Raw genomic sequence first — 21,857 nt, forward strand, 5'->3', positions numbered from 1 at the left:
GAGGCGTTTTGAACACTATCCTGGATATTTAACGGATCAGAAATCATTTTTATCAAGTACTGACGGTGATTTTTCAAAAACTTACGCGTATTGATCGAGCTTTCGGCCGTCGTATAGATCGTGGCAAGCGTGAAAAGAAATAGAAACAGCACCGTTTCGGAACGTAAGGGACGTCGAAATTCCCAGTGGATTGAGAAAATCATTATTTCGTCTTTTGGAGAAATTGAACAACTTTTAATAGAATTTCGAAATGGAGAATGTGAAAATAGAGAAATATCAGAATGCAGAAAGCTCGAAATATATAAAACCGAACATAGGATTTTAAAAAATCTGTCGATTCTATGTTTTGTCTTGTTACATTCTCATTCAATCTAACGATTCGCGACTTTGACTTTTCTTACAATCCAACTTTCAACATTTTGATACTCTACGAGATAGACTTTCGCGTTTGTGAAGATTCTATATCATCAACCTTCCATTTTCTCGTACTCATACATTTCAACCCTCGCCTGAAAAGTCTTCACTTCTTCGGCCGGTGTAGGTAGGATGAGAATAATGATGATATTCTTCTTCCTCCCTTCTTCCGCCAAATGCACCCAATTCTTTTTTTTTAAAGGCAACGCGACGAATGATCGCATAACTTTTCAGCTTAAAATTGAATATAATTTATCGCACGGTATTACGAGATCCTCGCAGGTGCGTCAAGACAGAAGTGTTGTCGTGACGGTGATGCAAAATCATGCCGGGTTCCCCGGATGGGCGGGTGGGCGAAGGTATCCCGCAGCGAATCCCATCAAACTTTGGCAATGTGTTGGTAGGAGGAAGGAGGGCGGAGGAAGAGGCGGAGGTGGGGGCAGTTCTCCCGTCGAGGACCGAAAATTTTCAGAAACAAGAATAAATACCGGGCTCGCCGAGGCCCGCGGGGGCGGCGGTGGAAAAATGAGAAAACCGGGCATTTCTACTCCCAGGGGAAATAACATGACGCGCGACTCCGCCCTCTAATACGTTGTAAAGGCCGACTTTACTGGAATGATTCGCAAACATAGAACAAACCAAGTCTTCCACTTCTCTCACTCTCGCTTTTATACCTATATAGAAGGCATTCCACCCCAAACCGATCTACGTATGACCCTCGCGTTCGGTGATTTCTTTTTCCTTTTTTATTTCCAACCATGGTGTAGAATGTACGAAGAAAACGTCTTTTACCGAGTTGTAGATTTTTTCGACTACGGGTTTGATTTTCACTACTTGAATAAAAAAAAAAAAAATATAAAAGAACACGAAAATTTAATTTTCCAATGAATAGCCCGAACTGATTGGTTTCCAATTTTTTATCATAACTTCTTTGTTGAAAAATGAAAATTTTGTGACCAAGACCGAGGTGAGCAAGCTTTTGGTTTGGATGCTACAAGCGAAACAAGTAATTGGAAAATGAAAATGGGACGGCTTTCCCTTCTTATTTTTTTTCAAGCCTTTTTCGAGAGAAATATTTTAACAAATTTGAACCAAGAATCAGTTTACTGCACTGAGAGAAAGTTTCATGTGCACTACCGGATTATTGAAAATTTTTTACGATTTTCTTAGCTATTCATTAAAAGTTTCGGAATAAAATTGAGTGTCTTTCCGATGTAAAACAATAATAAAAAAAATTGCAAGCCAAATCAGAGAGATCAAGGGTCAGACTCAGGTCGAGTTGGCATGGAATGCCTCATATTTATACATCTTTTACGCCTGAAAGACTTTCAACAATGTCGGAGAAACGCTATGGTTACCACAATTTGCGAGGGGCATGTGTGTTCCTGGTGAGTTGATAGGAGGCTGATTAATTTTGAATTTTCATCAAATTACCTAAAGTGCGATTTAATTTCATCTCGGAATGCAATTTTTCCAACGCGAAATTGTGAAAATTTTTGATTCGGCGAATCATTTGCTGAATAACGGTAGGTATTGCAATTGTACAGAAATCATTTCCAAGTTTAAAAATCTATCGGTGTTTGTTGATTACAAATATACACGGGCTTATTACCAATTCGATATTGGAAAAGCAGTATCCGGTAAAAAAAAAAAAACAAACGCCCTCTTTGAAAACGTTTTTTGTCCAATGAAGTATTTCTAGTGTTTTTTTTTAATACCATTTCCAACTGATTAATGTAGCTTTAATTAGCCTCATGCATTTCTAAGGTTTTAAGAATTTGCCAAATCAGAAGTCCTTTGGGATGAAACCCGAAATTAATCAATAAATTTTTATAGTCCTTGGAACAATTTGATACTATCTAAATACTTTTAAAAAATACGCAGTTTTGAATATTGAGGAACATTTGAGGCGACACTTTTTCAAATTTATTGTATTTATTCATCGTCTTCAAGAAATTTTTCAAAAAACGTCTCTTATGATTAAATATCGCATCAATAATATTGTATATTTGAATATCATCCTATCTTTAGAACTTTTTCCTGTTTTTATAGAACGCGCTCTCTAAATTTTATTTTCAGAGACGTGTCAACCTCCGCTTTCTAAGAAAACACCTGCTTCCGGTTTATATATATATATATATAATCAAGCATTTTGTGAACGTGATTGTATAAATGTGTTTCAGGATTTTCTTTTCATTTTTTTTATTTCCACATTTATTCTCGATTCATGACATCTGAAAATGAAAATTGTTTAACAACTTGCTCCGGCGTCTTAGAACGCGAGACGGACTTCCGGTTTCAGCAAATCAATTCATTTGATCAGGAAAATAAACATTAAACATTACACGAAACGTTCATGTCTTTGCACTGTTTCACAGATAAAGTTTTTTTTTTTTCTGAACCATATATATAATATAGGATTTATCGTATCTCTGATTATCCTTCCAGTATGTACTGAAAATATTATTGTGATAATAAATATCCCACCGTATTTTGTATTCTTGTAATAAATGCACGAATTTCTGGTCCAAACTTATATTCACAAAATGCATTAAAATAATCGAGCTTGCAATATCTTTTATCTAATTGCGATACGGCATCTAGATGGATCAATATCATTCATTGACTAACAGTTCTGAATGTTATCGAAGGTTTTCTATTTCGTCTCTGGAATATAATAAACGAATTAATGAAACGGCAATACAAATTAATCAAAGTAGTACGGTTATAATCCAAATAATTTCAATATTAACGAATTTTTATCATACACCTGATACATTAAATATTATTTCTGAATTTTCAAAAGTTCTCGACGATTGACGTTTTCAACATCTCAGAGAAATATAGTAAAATTTCAAGCAAGGGAATTTATACCAAAATCACCTCTGAAGTCGATGGTTATTGATAACTTGGGCGAACGTGATTATTGTCATCTCTGTGGAAGGCTTTACTATCGATTATTATACTGACGGTTCGCAAAAAATTACTGATATATTCTAACCACGTCAATTTTTTTTTATTTCCTTCAAATCTTTGGCCGTATAGTATCCATGTTCCTGTCAAATAAACAAGTCGTAGACATAATAGTAAATAAATTCATACAGATAAAAAATGAAACGCTTTTAATCAGATCACTGGCAGAAAAAAATAAACGTGTCTTAAAGAATTTATACATATCAATACACCACGATATAATAATTTATGTGCCAAGAACTAACCGAAATACCTTTGTCATTGTTGAAAACTCAAGTTAAAAAAATCACGATTCAAATGAAAATGACTCAAATTCTGAAGAATCACGTGCGAAGAATGATACAGAATTTATTAAGCCTAAAACGCGCAAATCCAAAAAATAAGTGGACTAGACAAACCTAGCGAAAAAAACAATCCGAAGATGAAAACTAGTCTGACTTAGACAACAATCTATCGTCAAAAAACGTATCGTAATCTCATTATCTTCAAAAGTTGACATTTATTTTGAAATCACCCGAATGACTCCAGAAATGCGAAAAAAGCGATACATGATTCTAACGCTACAACCTGTCACGAAAAACTCTGATCGAAGAAATACTATCTATCCTTTTAGCCTTGACTTGATACTATCCTAGATTAATCTGGTAAAAATTACTCAACTTTTGTCTACTCCGTGACGCGATGTAGTAAAAGAGTTCAAAAAGAGTGAAAACTAGCGCTAAATACGATTTTAGGAGAATAACGTATGCAACCCTCAAGTCGGTGAATAACATCCAATTTTTTCTATGAAAATTATACAAGTCACCATCGAATGAACTTGAGAAATAGATTCTTAGAAGTAAACGTTAAAAGTAGTTCTAACCCCTAGCACGGTGGAATGGGTACTTTAAAAAAAAAAAAAACGCCAATAACGTTATTGGACGCCTTACGACAAATCCCAAAGTGAAGAAAAAATCGTCCATTGCTTGTTAATACCGGGCACGAGGCCACAGATTAATTTCTCGATTAACAGTGGAGTATCGGAGGGTGTAGGTGGCCATTGGAGGTTACAAATGCGAGATGTTAAATCAAAAGGTAAATACGATTAATCGAGGCTTATAACCGCCCTTAGCGTCTCGAAATTGGACCGTCGTTTCCGGAATGGTTAACGCGGAGGAGCGTCGAGCCGATCAGAGACAGGACGACGAGCGGATAGATAATCAAGGGTTGACTGCCGTAGGTGAGCAAGGCATGTTAACCAATCAATCCTGGACGCGGGAAGGTGGTGGACACCCACACACGCGGTACGTCAACGACGGGGTTGCACGGGGGTCGTTGCCGGGTGGCTCTCGGCAATTACCTAGACCCAGTTGCTGCCCGCAGTCCCTCGAGCGTAATCACCAACACGTGCTGCTATTAGGCCTGGACGTGATCGATGTATCGGACCATGAGACCGCCGGACAGCAGCTCGCGCCGGATGCCACCCGTGGTTATAACCGGCCAAGATTTCCCTCGCGAAACTTCAACGTGGACGATCTCGTCGCACGAGCTGCACCTGAAATCATTTCTGACCTGACTTTACAAGGGGATCGCTCTACTCGTGGTCAAACTTTTCCTACCCCATTTCCTTTCACCGCGCTCCACCTCGTTTCCTATCGTTTTCTCTGTTCCTTACCCAACCAATCCGCGAAAAAAACGGAGAAACAACAGTCGCGGGTCGGCCGAAAAGGTTTTCACCAGCGCTGCTCGCTTGTTTGCTTCGAATTTTTACATACGTATTTCGTTTTGTATGGTCCCTGACCTAACCTAACCCGACATTACCTAACCTAACGTAACCTAATATTACGTAATCTAACGTAACCTAACCTGTGTCAATTTCAGTCAAATCGGTCAATGAGCTTAGGTTTCGTTTGGTATCGTGTACGCGAAAATCCGAAATGCACACGTTGTACTGCGGACAAAAATCCGTCGCTGAAAGTGTTTGAAAATGATACGACAGGTGACGGATATGTTTTCAACGCTTGGTTTCAGAATTTTCTTTCCGATTCCATGTTATTCGCTGAGGCAGACGTGTAAACATTGATAAAACGTCGTGCCTAAAGGGAAATGATTTGATTGACTGGCAATTCGCAGATAAGGTAAGTGTACCGGTCGTTGACTCGTTATTTGAGCCAATTATCGAACCTTATATTTTCAGAAATTATAAATTGACATCACAGATTGGGAATTTCTCGATGATTAAAACCAATTCCTTGAGTGTTGGATACTAAAAAATTTATTTTGGGGTAATTTGAAGACTAAGGATCAAACAGATATGACTGAAAAAGGTCAATAACTGGGGCGCTAACTTCATATCAACGATTCCAAATTCGGGATCACTTAGTACCCGAGTGAACGTATTTTTGTTTCTTATTTATTGCAGAGTAGGTAACAGAGCTAATAAAAGAGAGACAGAGATATAGCTCTCAGCTTGTGCAGTACAGCTGACATACATAATAATAACGCGCTCGTCTTCCAGAGTGGGCCTATAATTCCTTACTTGGTAGGTATAGCAGGTATACTTTACACGATGCGGTAAAAGTTAACTGAGGAAGTTTTACCAACCACTCGTAAACGCAGCGATTTATGTAATAGCCGTAACGGCCAGGCATGAGAACTTTTCCCTGATAACGTCAGGGAATCACGTCGCGTAAAGGAAAAACAGAATAAAAATAAAAGGGAACAAGAGTTAAAAAAAAAAAAAAAAAAGAAAAGAAAACGAGAGGGAAAAAATCCAAACCTAATCCATCTTCGCGGAACCGAATCACTGACATCCTTCGCCGCCTGCAAGCATGACTCGAAGGAAAGCTTCTTTCGCTTGTGACTGAAGAAGGCTGCTTCGCCAAAATCCAATACTTTCTAATAGTTCTATTACGAGATAGTCGTGCATTGTGTATAATTATGAAATTGTTATATGTATTCCTAAGGTGAAAATGTGCTTTCAAAAATACGAGAATTTGAGATACTGAAATTATGAAAAAAAAAGCTCAGACATCGACGACTCGTTTGGAATCGTTTCAAAATCGTCGAATAATTTAGTATATTAATTTAATTTCACTCTACAATGGTTAATTTTATTCATAGCACTATTTTCTACAAAATAACGAAAATGAATTCACTCATTTTTCAGCAATCAATTTAAAATTGGAATTTATTAATAAAATAAAACGAAAGTTGAAACAAAATGTTTTAATTTTGTAGAAAAGGCCCGAGGCGCGTGATTATTTCGGAACTCGTACGGGTCTGATTCACTTTGCTGACAATTTAAAGCACCTCAACATATTTCTCTGAATTCTCAAAATTATACCTGTGAATTTTTAGTTGTGACACGGACACGGCGGCAGCAGTGCGGAGAGCAATGGGACGTCCTTCATGTCCGTTGCCCCATATTCTAACTCTCGAGAGATTGCAGTGGCTGGTCCAGTAGTTAATTCGCCAACCACGAAGAACCGCAATTGAGTGTGTGCTTTCGCTTCTATACCGAAGCGGTTCTTTCAGCTTGGCGATAAAGTCTGCAGCGTCGTCCGGAACTTTTTTTTCCCTTCCAGTTTTTTCCTTTTTTTGTACTTCGTTTCTTTAGCTCTCTTTTTCACTTCCGTCCTGCATGCTTTAAGCTCTGCTGCGGGGAACTCGAGTAAGTGGTATTTATTGGATCAGTTTATGGCCGGATATTCGGTGCATCTGGTCTCTCGCCTCGGAAAACACGAAGCGTTCACATCGCGATCAGTTTAAGTACCCGATGCTGGTTTTGCATAGCGATGATTCACGGTCTTCAGAGTCGACATAGATTTCTTTGACTCACAGGTTTTCAAATTGTTTCTTCAATTTCGTCAAATTATTAATAATAAAAACCTTGTGTATAGTTCTTTTCAGTCGTTTATTGGGTTGAATTTTAGTATCCATGGTAAGCAAAAAGGTTCTCTAATGATTTGATAAATTTTACGACAACTTACCCAAAAAATTTTTCAGGATATTCGTTAAAAACGACAGATTCGAGTTGTTCGTACAAGTATATTTTAAATTCCCCACCGAATTTATAGGCGATTATAAGGTAATTGAATACAATTACGGAGATCCTTAATTGGTACTTGTGATGAAAAATTTTGTTCCAGCGAAAATGAGAAAGTGATTAAATCTACCAATTGGTTTTGATGAAAAAGCATTTCAGATTATACTTGCCCCGAGAGGTCAATCGCTTGTAAAATCTGGTGTACACCCCTCCATGAATATTTTCAAACCCTTGAAATCTCTTGAAATCTATGAAATCTTTAAAATTGATTTAAAATCCTTTGAAATCCTAGCATTCGTGTGAAATCTCTTGAAGTCATTTGAAGTATTGAAATTTACGAATCAGGTGTACCTACATCAAAATTGACGAGTAATCAACGTTTCGGCTCACCCTTGATACTGAAAATTCTGACTGACGATTAAAAAATTTCCGTAAAAACGGGAGGTAACGTGTCCGTGTCTCGGATTTCCATCACAGCGGGAACCGCATTTCCACTAAGCGAAACTGGGGGCATTGTTTCTGGGAAGGAAGCCGACGGTAGGAGAAGCATTGGCGTATAACGTACCTAACGCGTTTCCGCGGCTAAGCAGAAGATATTGCTCGGATTATACGGTGGGATTATAGAAACAGGGTCACTGTGTGCAAGGGTATAGTTATACCGGTACGTACCTACGTGTATTAAGGCAGTAGCCGGGAGTCGTGATGCCGGAAAATTTACATCGACGTATCCCTGCACGAGTGTAGACGACGCCTAAGAACACGCGCACTGGTTAAAGCCTAAATGAAACGCGTCGAGGTGCGGAGTATACAACATACAATATATAATACACCTGGCGTAGAAGCAGAAAAGTTTAATTAGCCCGTTGGTTCAGCATCGATCCGGGCTACCTGAACTACTCGTTGGGGATGAAAGTTTAAGGAAAATCGTCGAGCCTCAACGCTTCGCACAATCCCATTATTGGTTTTCAATCCGAATTCCGCGTCGGAATTATACATGAAAGGCCCTGCGGACGCCTTGTAATGCTCTTTAAAAGTGTTCGTTACTCGGTTCCTCGAACCGTTGTCGTAGAATTGTCAGGCAGAATTGTCTCGTCGTCAAAACGATTGTTGCGTACCTTGTTACCTGAGGGCTATCGAACCGAGAACCGATGAAATGGGTAAAAAATGTCTTGAGATCAAACGGGGACGTTGAGTCGGAGCTTCACCGAGGGACGGAAACTGAGAGACAAACAGAGACCGAGGGACGGTCGGGAATTTATTTGTCAAAAACAAAAAAAAAAAATAAAATAAAACTCCTCGAACAACTCGAGAGGCTCTTCTGTTCCAGCACCAACTGATATCTTTTATTCGACAAATTCAACAAGGAATATTTTAACGGGTGTAACAAACGGCTGTAGGAATCGACTAAATTTTTTTTAACGAGTTTGAGATAAAAACAGCTACTGTAACATCCACTCGTCACAAAGTGATTTGGTTTACTTAAGCCCGCATGCAAGTATCGGTAAGAACACATTTGACCTCAACGAGGTATGAGGTGAATTATTAGGAGCGAAGGGACGTGAAAAACGAAAAGAGGAGAGGAGAATTAAAGGTAAAAAAGTAGGAACTCCAACTTTTTCTCCAAAGGTGAAGATGAGCAGACTTTTCTTGCCCACCTTCGCCTGCCCCAACCTTTCTATAAACTCTTGACCTGCACAGGAGGGTCTGGTTAAAGTTGTTCGCCGATAAAGCACAAAGGCAAAACCCTGGCGCGATCCTTTCATACGACGCGCTGACACGCAACGCCGGGGAAATTTTTATCGCATATTATGACAAGCGGGAAAAATTGTTGCTCGTTTAAATGCTCCTGGAACAAGGGACCGTTCGAATAGGAACTGAAAAAATTAAAAGAAACAGTTACAAAAAAACTTCTATTCAAATCATATTTCAGTTCTACGCAAAATAAGTAAACTCGATGCAAGTATCGACAGTCATATTTTCCAATTGCTCGAATTTCAATCCAACAATAAGTGTTGTGAGGAGAAATATCGGAATTAAAATGACATGACTCTCATTACGACACTGCGCCGAATGATTTTCCTTTCTTTTTCACTCCTCAAAAAGAATTCAAAGAGCAGCTGAAGAGTCGCGAAGAAATGAGAGACTCCAAGGTTGACCGGGATATTCAGTCTCGCGGCATTTCCGCTCCGTAAAGCCAAAGTTAAACTGCAACAACAAGCGCTGGATTTCTGGGCTTTCATTTGCGGAACTCGTTGGCTCGTTTTCTGTACTCTGTGAAAAAAAGCTCTCAGGGCGATTTTCTTTTCTACTTATTTCGTCTTTTCTTTTTACGTTCGATGTTCATCTTTTCACAGTTGTTTTTACTCGAATTTTTTTTTTTCGTTTTTCATTCCTTCCTCGCAGTAAACGAACGACAAAATTCCACGGAACGTAGTCGGCACAATGGTACAGATGGATCCTGGGAGCAACCAGTGTTTTCGAGTAGGATGATACGATGCACTTTAGAAAGAAATTCACCGACGGCTAACAAGAAGCAATGAACCAGATATGCGAAACTAGTTAGAACGTCTCATTTACCCCGAGCTGCTCGCCTTTTCTTTTCGTAGAATTCTAGAGCGAGGGAAATAAAAGAAATGCGAAGCGGAAGAAACTGCGGGAGTTGTTATTTTCGTATCAGGTGGATACTTTTTTCTTTGCTTCCACCATTTTCTCGCCTCTTGATGAGATTTTACTCATTTCCACTTCCTCCGATTCATCGTGGCTGGTAAATGACCTGGAGATAACCAATTTTCACTTATGAATTTCCTATAATTTTGGTTATTGACAGTTATGTTGAAATTCGTAGTATATGTCAAATGTTTTGCTTCACTCGATTTATTAGTATGATGATTTTTTTTCCTTGTAGACCCCATAGACCCCAATTAATTTTTAGACCACGTTGATACAATAGGAGAAAAACCTGATCCAAAATCAGATTTTCAAGGTGGTTAAAATCTATTTTGATGTACATAATCGTATATTTTTTTTTCTCAAATCACGGTCCAGCATGTTGTATCGATTCAATTGAACTTAGAAATCCTCAGATTCACAATTCTGTTTTGTTAAGAATCATATAATTTGTTCAATTTTCTGAACCGATACACTCAAATCAGTGAGATCAGATTTTTAATTCTGGTCAAATAGGTGAAACGCTTTCCTTCTGTCTATCAAAAATTATTTGTTAACTTAATTATTTATATCAGTCAATTCTGGAGTAACAGAATTCTTTTGATCCTTTGTCAAAATGTTTTCTTGCTACCAAAAAGGGTTTTGCAGCATCAAAAATTAATAAGTTCTACATATTTGAGACAAATAACCTTTGGAAGAGCCATAAATCTGTCGACAGAGAAAAAAGAAGAACGAATAGATTACGTTGTGAATATATTGCACAATATCAAACGTCGATGAAATTAAACGTGTTGAAAATGACAAGCTTATTCAGAATTGCGTTCTTCGAATCCAACACATTTGCAGAATGTTTTTATTTCATTTTATTGCGCTGGATCACAAAATATGACAAACTCTTTAATGGTCGATGCTTTTCGGAATTGTTTGGACGAATTGATTCTTTTCCGAATCACTCGAAATGCTTTTAAAAGTTGATTTCTATCGGTAGTTTGCCAAGTTTTAATTATATTTTCCAGAAGAAAAGTCCACCGGACGAAATCACACATCACAGGATCCTTATTTTGGGTAAAGGTGTTCAGCCCAGGAGTTTGAGCATAATTCATGATCCATGATTCAGAGGCCTGTTACTCTGCCGGTACAAGCGAAATTATCGAGCTTTGAATTTTTTTCCATGTGCCTTGTGTCGAACGTGTTCAATTGTAATCTAAGCGAAGAAAAGTCTACTCGACGCAATCACACATCACAGGACCTTCGTTGTGGGTAAACTATTCAGCCCAGGAGTTTGAGCATAATTCGTGATCCAGTGTGCTGATACTCTGCCGATACAAGTGAAATCCTCGTATTTTTCACGATCCACGCGCTGTGTCGAACGTTCTCGAGGCGTTGTAGGGGGTCGGTACCTTTCCGCGATCAGCTCTGTCAACGAAATTCGCGATAACACGTCGCCGATCGTGATCCCATCTCCAAGGAAGCGTGGGGGAAAAGGGGGACGTCTAATGTCAAAGGTCTACCTACTCCTGTCTCTGCCCGCGTCCTTTGAACAGTGAATTGATGGCTCAACCCTCGGGTCGCGATCGAATGGAATAAAAGTCGATCAACGTTTTGACATTTTTGCTGAAGGCGACAGCACTTACCCGATGAAGTTTACCCGCTCCGCCCCCTACGAGCATGATTTCAGGCACACACGGGCGATAGGTGGAATTCGACGATTCAACGCCAGGAATCCGGAGATTCCAGAGCCCGAGGCCCTTCGCGTTTTTCCTCCCTATCCTCGTTCTTCTCGCCCTTTTCTTTTCCTCTTTTCCTCTTTTCCTCTATTCGCACACGTGCGCCGCTCTGCGGGTTTCGACCTTTTCTAATGTAATCGCATCGCTCGTCTCCGAGCAAACTGCAGGGGTGATGTCCATCCGAGTCACTTTCTCGATACTTTTCTGATACCTTGCCGCCGCGGCCGTTGACGGAAGTATAACGAGTTTACAAGCAATCTTTCCAGAAACATCTATGTGTAAAGACACACGCACGCGAAAACACGTACATATACATATGTAGTAAACAGCGTCAAACTTTCACCACTCCTGGTGGAAAGAGAAAAATGGAATCAAAGTCGAAGAGTAAAGAGAAAGATATGAATCTCGAACAAGACGCCAGACATCAACGTATGAAAATACTCCCAGCCACGGTTTTGGCGCAGTCGACAATAACAATCGGCAAATACGAGGCGCTATTACTACCCTTGGAATTCGTTGTAATTTCTTTGGGGGTGCGAAAGTGACAGGATAACGAGATGCGGGAGGAAAAAAATACAGCCAAATTTTATCTCAGATCAAACGTAAGGTACGGGCGGTACAATGCCCTGGCATTTCGCATACACACGTGTGCGTGATATAACAGGGGTGGCAAAGAAGACGTAGGTAGGATGGTAGGCGAGACGTGTCAGGTATTCCAACTCGGCTGAACAAACCACTGCGGTAGGTACACGCTTCGAAGACTTTTGTTATACCTTTTAGGGAAAAGTATGTCACTGCGCGTTCTGCCAACTGCGGTGAACATTTTTCTGTACCTCGGAATGTGTTCCGAATGTTTCAACGACTTCGTTTTTTTCAACGTTATTAGTTTTTTCAGCTTTTCAAAACCGTGAAGGTTCATGGTCCAGCTTTCTTTGTCATGAAACATTGACTCGAGGTGACTTGCACAACTTGCGAATTTCCAACCACTCGTATCAAGACGATGCTTGTAAAATTTGACGAAAACTATTGCACTGAGAAAAAGTTCAGTATTTTAATTCAGTAAAACAGGTATCGTTTCAAAAAACTGTTTGAATATTGTTGGAATTAGGAAAAACGAGGTACGCCTAAACATTTTGCGCTATTGTCGATCGTTTTTAATACTCTACTTTTTTTTAGTTAAACAATGCTTTAACGTCAATTTATCGTTGCGCAAGCGTTAAATTTTCGCAACAGTTGCAAGAAAATCTAGTAACGGTGATCGTAATGAGAAAGAACAGCAACAGATACTAAACTTTCCGGTAACAGCTAGAGAAACTAATTTTCATTTTCTATCTAGAACTGTATTTTTCGATTCTGGTAAAAAATGAACTGAGTGGTAACCAGAACTAAAAATTTCTCTCAGCGTGACTTATTCCATTTGGTACAAACGTCACGGTTGTAGAAATTTTTACGCAGAATCGAAGTGTCCATCATTTTCGTATATTTGAAAAATGGATGGCGAGGGTTGGAGGGAAAAAAAAAGAAAGAAAGAAGTTGACAAGATAGTCGAAGAAGTATCGAGCATCGTTCCGAAGGCTCGCGATCAGTTGTCCATATACCTACCGAGTATTTGCTAACGTTTTTACCCATACATATGTTATCATATACATATATATACATATATATACAGCTCATATTCAAACCGCGCGTCACGTGCGTCTGTCGATCCCCCGCGGGGATTTTCAAAGTTCGATATTATTGGCACAACAACAGGTAAGCCCTGCCTATCTTCAAACGCGAGGCGTACTTCTTTGCTAGTTTTTTTCTTCATCCCGAGCGTTTCCCCTCCCCCTTGAGTCCGTTTTCCTCATTTTCCAACCCCCGTATCTCCGACTCCTTCGATTTGCCCCTGCAGCCTCACGAATCCTCGGAGAATTCAACTGACCACGTAACGGTTCTCAGCAGGAGCAAAAGATTCGTCAGCATCTCTTTGACCGCGTTTTTTCTCTCCTTTTTTTTTTTTTTTTTTTTATTCCTGCCTCGATCCTGGCTTACTTTTTTCTTCAGTTTCACAGTCAATCGTTTGAACCTCTCGCCAAATTGATAAATTATCTCGTTGCAAAGGTGAGGGTGACTGGCGGGCTAAAGGGGGGGGGGGAGGTTTCGAATCTTTCCAAGCAATTCGCGAACGCCGGAGCGAATTGTGGAAACTTACGACCCCGAGAAGGCTTAGCTTAACCCCCAGGTTAGAAAATTTATCCCCCGAAAGAGAATGAGAGAGAGGGAGAGACAGAGAGAGAGAGAGAGAGAGAGAGAGAGTACCGGGCGCACAACCTTCCTTGGAGATTGAGAACTAAACCCTAAGTGATACTTCACGAAGCTCTGTGCTTCTGTAAGTAATTTGTGTGGGAGCGACCGAGTGTCTTTTCCTTTTTCCTCCGCCCCTTTTTCGCACTCAACCGTTTCTCCATCTTTCTTTCTCTCTTGGTACTCTCTCCTCGCGGGGATAACTTACAGGCGTCATTAAACACTCCGGTAGTCCAGGTTTCCAGGGCTTAACACCTGAAAATCTTCCCTAGTGTAGCTAAAAGCAAAGTTATTCCCTTATTTTCACTTTTTTTCTTTCAACTAAAACCTTTTATTCGTATTTTCGTCAAACGACCGAGCGATTCAGACTGAAAATCGAATCCGAAAAAAGCTCGATCCGGCATCGCTTGTATCTCCATATCTTTATCATGCTTAGCACATTTCCACAATGTGAATTTTCTATCTGCATCCTGCATAAAAAACTTGTCCAAACGCCGTGAGATTAAACGGAGGTTATATAAAAATCCTTGTCGATATCTATACGGATACGTCTACTATGCTAGGGGTCCCAGATGTTTTCTCGAGATCACCTCCATAAAAACTCTCGCATCCTTCGCGATAAAGTGTAAATGGAAATTGCGCCGTACTGCGAAGACATTATTTCCACTGTCCATTTTAGAATGTATGTATACCCGATCCTTCACCTATTACCAGGCATCCAATATCGCTCTCGCGAAATCGTTTCTTCAATTATGCTAGAAAAATTTTGCGTTGAATTTCATCGTAATTGCATTTTTTAACCCTAATAATTACTATCCCTTTACAAATTCGAAATATAAAGCTTGGCATTTTTATTTTGTTTGTTTTTTTTTTTTTTCGAAACAACTTGGAAATAATCTGAATTTTGCACACTTATAAAATTCAACGGTCCGATTTTGAAAATCTCTGATTTTCAAAGTTTTTACGTAATTTACGTTATAAGATTTAGGAAAGTGTCGACCGATTTGATTTAAAACGATTTCACGAGGTTTTAAAAGCAAAGCTATCTCGATGATTTCCTCGAACATTCTGAAAATTTCATGCGATTTTACTCAAAGGGCTTCAATTGATTCAAAAAGTTTCAGCGATTCCAAGTCAGTTCAAAAGATTTTTCTCACTGATATAAACCACGCAGTTCGACGGAGGAGATTGAACCGATACATTTCTTTCAGGCTCGGTGCGAGCGCAAAGTGTTTATTCGTTTATTTGTAATTCAACGATTCAAAATAAATAATATCAAAGTATACAACGCGTGTAAAACACTTTCGTAAAAACAATTTATCGAATAATGGCTTCTAATCCTTGGTGTCCAACGATTTAAAGTCCAGAGACCGTTCCTTGAAAGGTATTTTAAACTTTGATTCTTCGAATAATTACAACTAACAAGCAGCCTATAAATTTCACTCTAAAATTGGGACTGTAAAATTGGGGAAAGTTACGAGGAAACGTCGATATTGCGACACGTGTTTTCGGGAATCAACCCAGCATCCCGAATGTCTCACATTTCGGTCCTGAGCTAACAAAATAAATGACGTCACAGCTTCCTGCTGTGCCTGATGTTCGTAATTCTCTCCGCTCCGCTATTATTCCACATCGATCAGTCGCGCCGTCTCAATAAAATTTATTGGACAAATCATTAGGTTCAAGCAAGACTTCATTAACAGACTGTGAACGATAAAAATTACGAACACATCAATACAGCAACAAACGGCTGTGTACCCATAAAATTTAATACAGTTTGAATATCGTCATTAACAGTGATGGTAACATGAACCTGGTAATGGGCATTTTGTGATTAACGACATGACATGTAACTAGTAGCTTATCAAAAGGGTAAGAAATATTTCTGTTTTGAGTAATGTCAACCATGACATCATTAACGTAACAATACGAATACTAATAAAAAAGAATTATAGGTGAAATGCGTTTTGTCTAGACATTATGTAGAATGTATCTTGTTTCAGGATGACAAAAACTTTCCACTCATTAACCCTTTGAGTCACAGTGGTAGTTAGTGATACATACCACCGATTTTATATCCATTTTCGGTATATTTAGAGAAATTTGAAAACATATTTCTTTGCTACTTTAGTAATAGGTTTTCAATACTCGAGAGTAATAATTGCGATATAATGTGAATTATTATTGTTAAAAATAAATTGTGTGAAAAAAATCGTGTGAATTGAACGATTAATTCATTTCCGAGAAAGTTACTCGTCCACAAATATACATGTTTCGCATAATACATCTGTTTTTGAGGTCGCCAAATGCCAATCTGAAATCGGATTTTAAATATTCTGAAAGAGTCGATCTAATATGGTGGACGAAAATTTCGAAATTCGATCGAATCCAGAGAAAAAAACTCTGTACAGGAGTTTTTGGTGTCACTGATTACGAATCTGAAATAAAATTTTGAAAATTCAGTACGGCGAATCCAACCAGTGACCCCGACAACCCCTGAATACAGTTTTCCGACCGTATTCGACCAAATTCAATCAAATCTACGATTTTAAATTTTCAAAATGTGGCACCGGATTTTTAATCAGCGGCCCTAAAAGTCATAAAATACTATCTTGTTATGAAAGTTGATTCCACGCAATAACGTGTGACTCAAAGAGTTGAATGCGGATTATGTTAAGATTCGAAAATGTTTTACTAAAAAACGTGGAGAATATCACATTGACCAGGAACTACTCACTGAATTGAATATGTTGAAAGTTGATCGCCTTTACAAGGTAGCCGGAACATCTTTGTTTCCGAGAGTATCGCTTTTAGTATTTCAATGGTTGCACAAATGATCAGACTTGAAATAGCTGAAAAGAGAATAAAAAAAGTTTCACTCCTGTTTCATAGTTTGCAGACTTTTTGCAATTACGCTCAAGTTCTCCTCACTCTTCGCTCAGATATCAAGAACTTATATTTGACAATGATAACGATAACGGTTGCCTGTAATTTCAGGTCTCACATCGTTGGCGAGAAGAGCTCTGCTGGTTAGGATAAGCCGCATCATTTGCAGATGACTCGATCTCGTCTATCTGCGTATCTTCCTGCTCCCTTGAACACGGTGTGTGTAACATACCGGTTGTTGAGGCACTATAGACGTCCTCGAGACGTACTTATTCACACCCTTCTCAAGGGTGAGTCGAGGCCTCGTCCTCCTCTGCCCTTCAATGTCTCCGCGTGCCCAAGTCCTCCGTATCTGAGGATGCATACGCGATATTTTAATTTCGGAGGACCTGTTTCGCGAAAAAAATTCAGTTTTTTATAGATTGAGAAAAATTTCATTTGTTACAGTAACTGGAAAAATTCAGTAAAACAGGTATCGTTAGAAAAACTGTTTGAATAATGTTGGAATTGGGAAAAACGAGGTACGCCTAACCATTTTGCGCTATCGTCGATCCTTTTTTGGTTATTGCAACGGAAAAACAGTTTGTGAGGTTTACTCTACTTTTTTAGTTAAACAAGGCTTTAACGTCAATTTACTGTTGCACGAGCATTAAATTTTCTCAACAGTTGCAAGAAAAAATAGCAACAGTGATCGTAACGAGAAAGAATAGTAACGGATGCCAGACTTTCCGGTAACAGCTATAAAACTAATTTTCATTTTCTACCTAGAACTACACTTTTTCGATTGTGGCCAAAAATGAAAACAGTTGACGACTGAGCGGTAACCGAAACTAAAAATTTCTGGACTATAACTGGTTAAATATTGTTTGAATCAAGAGAAAATGTGGTCAAAGTATATGTTTGGTGTCAATGCAATATTATCTTGTTATCGAGACAGTGAATTTATTTCTTCAGTCGACCACTTACTTCTAGTTTAATCAGCCTTCAAAACAAATCTATTGTTTTCACCAACATCAAAGTAACGCAATAGTTCGAATTAATAAAGCTCAAGTGGCCGTAATCTAAACCAGCACTACCATATCCTAGATCTTCTAGTTAAGCTCACAAAACCAATTTTTTGTTTTCACAAAAAATAGTAATAATCCGGGAAATTATAGCAACCAGAAATAAAAATTTATTCTTGTGTGGTCACGTGAATTATGGAGAGGTAGGTTTATAGATCCCAGGATTAGTAAAAGCTCCTCTCGAATTGAAATTTTACTTTTATCCGGTTTAAAAAAAATCGTCTGTTCAACTCTTGCGATTTTTTTACGCAGAGTTTTCGTTATTTCTTTTTTTTCCCATCTTGATCCGGGTTTATCGGTGACCCAGAATTTGTTAATTTAATTACCACTCACTAATGCTTTGAGGATCGAAATTTACTCGTTGAGAATATCGCGGGCTCGATCCAAGAGGGGTTTCGCTTCTTCAGCGCCTTTCAATCGCTTTTTGAATGTACATAAATATGAAATCTATTCAAATCGTTCAAGTAAACCCAGACTCTGCTGTTTGTATTCCATTGAGTGACTTCTAATTGACCACGATATGAAAATCAATTGCCGACCTGATAACACTCCGTTTTTATTTTTGTACACGCCAATTTATTTCTATTCGAGCTGGCGAGCTGTTTCAAAAGAATATTTAACGATAAATCAAGGTAACCCGTGGTATTCGTGTGCTTTCACAAACGTCAAGATGTGGGACACGTATATGAAATTGGTTCGTTCATTCGATTGACATGGTAATAAAGTGCTGAATTTGTTGATGGAAAAGCTCGTCAATCCATATCCGAATGGAAAACTTGAAAAATTAATTTCTCAAGAACGTGTGCAAAAAGCTATTCGATATCACGCCATGAATACCAACGCAGGTTCGATTAATCGGAAAAGAATTAAACAGTCGACGCAGTAAACACGGGTGTAAAAAGTAGAAAATATCGCGAAATCTAATCTTTTATTTTTCGATCACTAATTCTTCAAAAAATAAGTTTTTAATCCGGCAAAGAAATAAACAATTTCACTACCAACATCGTTCATCGTAATCGGTTTTTTCCAAAGCAGTTATTTTCCAGTAATTCACTCCGTAAGTGACGCTTGAGTTTCTCGCAAGCGGCAGATCAGACACTCGGTTCCTATATAAGATTGCCGCGGCGCCGCTTTTACCGTGTAGTATGAAAGGAGAGACGTTTAGCACTCCCCTAGACAAGGATGGAACACATATAACTGGTAAGGCACTGCCACCAAGGTGGCTCTTACCACATTTTTTTTTTCCAATCTTCCAATTATCACGACCGTTGTAACTAGTTCTCGGCACGGAAAAGGTGGTAACTAAGTCTATTCCAGCCATCCGGTAATATTGGAAAACAAACAGCAGTCAACGTATGTGAAACTAAAATCGAAGTAAATAGAACCTTGTTATTTACGTACAAAAATGGAATCTCCGCATTGAAACGAAGAATTCCGATTATGGATTTAAGGCACAAAAGCTCGAGTTGTACGTATCCCAAATATGAAATTTTGCACAGAGGTTCCAGTCAGAAAACAGTGTGTCTGAATCACGGAACGAAGCTTAAATATGGTACCAAGTACTTTTACTCAAGAAAAAAAAAAAAAAAAAAAAAAAAAAAACTAATCGAATCAGGAATATTCTACCTCAATTTACGGACAAATCATGTATTTCCCAATGAATCATTAAGCTTTGTTTATAAAAGTTGTACCATTGTAAACACATTTTTGACTAGAGTTGAAATACATCTTTTTTTCGTAAAATTATCTCTATCAATATAACGTCAGCTTAAATCAGGAATTTTTTCAAATCTTGCAACGGTTTCATATATTTTAAATACTGGTTTTTACATTTCTTATGAATGTATAGTTATTTGTTGGCGCTATATGGTTTTTTTTTCATCCATTCCACCTTCATTGTAGAATTTCTGTATCTTGTGAAGCTGAATAACAATTCATTAAGAATTGAAATATAATGTTCTATACTCGTACATGAATCTTCGGGTGAAATGATTTCTTGTAATATATTTCACATGTACGATTTGTATGAACTTTTCTATCGTTGGGTTTCAGCATTCTCGAATAAAGAATGTAATTTGTGCCTGATAAGTGAATAATGTATTCTCAGTGAAAGGATTATCAAGCTTCAGGCTTTTTCGGACCATGGACCCAATTTTTTGTTAAAAATGAGAATCTGAGACGGTGGACAGCATCAGAATAGAATGAATTGCTTCTCATTTTTACAAAAGCCATGTATTACAGATATATGACTGTAAATTAAGTTGGAATTTAATATGGCAGCTCGAGTTGGCAATAAAAATTCAAACAGTTGAAATTTCCGTGCGAATACATTTTTCAAACATTTTACAAATTTTTCGATTTCGGTTAGCCAAATCGGATTTGACATCTCGAATTTCCAAGTTTTTAAGGTATTCTCACCGTAAGCGGTGCCGAAAATTAGCTAAATAGTGAGAATCAGAAGATGTCAAATAAAAAATTGGTGAAATTTTTTTTACAATCTGTTACGAGATTGAAACGAGTAATAAAAACAAAAACTTCATGACTAAATTATGTCTCGATATTTTGAAGAAGGGTATGAGTAAAAATTTTACTTCTCTTTCATCTTCCGATAAAGAATGAAATAATAGAACTATCGGCAATATGTCGTACCATTCCAATTTTATTACGTTGCGTTGCAGTAAGCATTTCGTTTAAAGATTTCATCGACGTTGAAAATTTCGAAATCATTTCACGATGTATCAGCGAGCCATCCTCTCATTACAACCACCAGCTTAATTCCTGTCATATAAATGAAATCCTTTGGTAGATTAAATCACATAATTCGACTACCAAGGGGTATCTAATAACGCGTCACTCACTCGCCATTATCCAGGAGTATGTGCTCAACACCAGTCCGTTGTTCCAAAGTTCAGGGGATCGCCGATAATTGTAAAGTCATGTTTACCACGCTCGACGTAACTTTGGAGAACACAATTCGATAGGTAGAAGCAATTTTCTCCACCTACGGAAGACATTGCCGGCACGAATCACTTAAAAAAATATAAAACAGCCCAGGGTACGTTAAGAAAAGACGTAGATGGGCGAAATTGGATCTAGTTTCTCTTCCGCCGAAACAAACGAGTTATCCTCGGGTTCGTAGTTGTGAATATTACATGTAATATCAAGAGCTGTGAAGGGCTTCGAAACCGCTTGATAAGTTTTAGAGGAAGGACGATGACATTGGCTCAGTCCAAGGCTGAAGTTAATTACTTTCATCCATGCTTCTAATATTGATGAAAGTAGTCCCTGGCTGGCCATGCCGTGGTGTAATCTCCTTAAGATCGGACGTGCCATTGGATATTCAACCTCTAAGGATAACGGTGCTCTGGTGGTTTTGTTCAGCTCCGGTCCGGCGTACGAGTTGAATTAATGACGATGCAGGCATGTGACGAAAAGACGCCACGCCGATACCAATTACACTGAAAAATGAAGAACGACACATAGGTAGATGAAATTTTAAACAACGAAGAATATCTTGGCCTCTGATAACTCCTTTCGAAATCAGGGTAAGACGCAGGCATCTGGTAACGATTTTTAAACTCGCTTCGGTGTAAGGTAAACAAAGAGAGAAGAAAAAGGAGTATCGCTAACCCTCGAATCCCGACTCGCTGTGCCCAATTTGTTGAAGAGCCGAGTCTCTCGTCTAATGTGTAGACACAGTCCCAGACTGCAAAGCTACGTACCCTTTTTCCAAATAAGCGGTTCAATTATCGTTGGGGGGTTGGTCGAGCTCATTAGGGATACTAAGGACTCTGCAAACACGGAGCTACAACC

At 38.6% G+C, this 21,857-nt stretch overlaps 1 non-coding gene across 1 annotated transcript; it reads left to right on the forward strand.

Annotated features, from left to right (window-relative positions):
- The first annotated feature begins 19,182 nt into the window (after positions 1–19,182).
- On the forward strand, positions 19,183–19,285 carry LOC124306529 (U6atac minor spliceosomal RNA). The gene has a single exon (XR_006908641.1). It is a non-coding gene; the product is annotated as a U6atac minor spliceosomal RNA (small nuclear RNA).
- The last annotated feature ends 2,572 nt before the right edge of the window (positions 19,286–21,857 follow it).

Source organism: Neodiprion virginianus, chromosome 5 (assembly GCF_021901495.1).
Source record: "Neodiprion virginianus isolate iyNeoVirg1 chromosome 5, iyNeoVirg1.1, whole genome shotgun sequence".
Classification (NCBI taxonomy): Eukaryota; Metazoa; Arthropoda; class Insecta; order Hymenoptera; family Diprionidae; genus Neodiprion; species Neodiprion virginianus.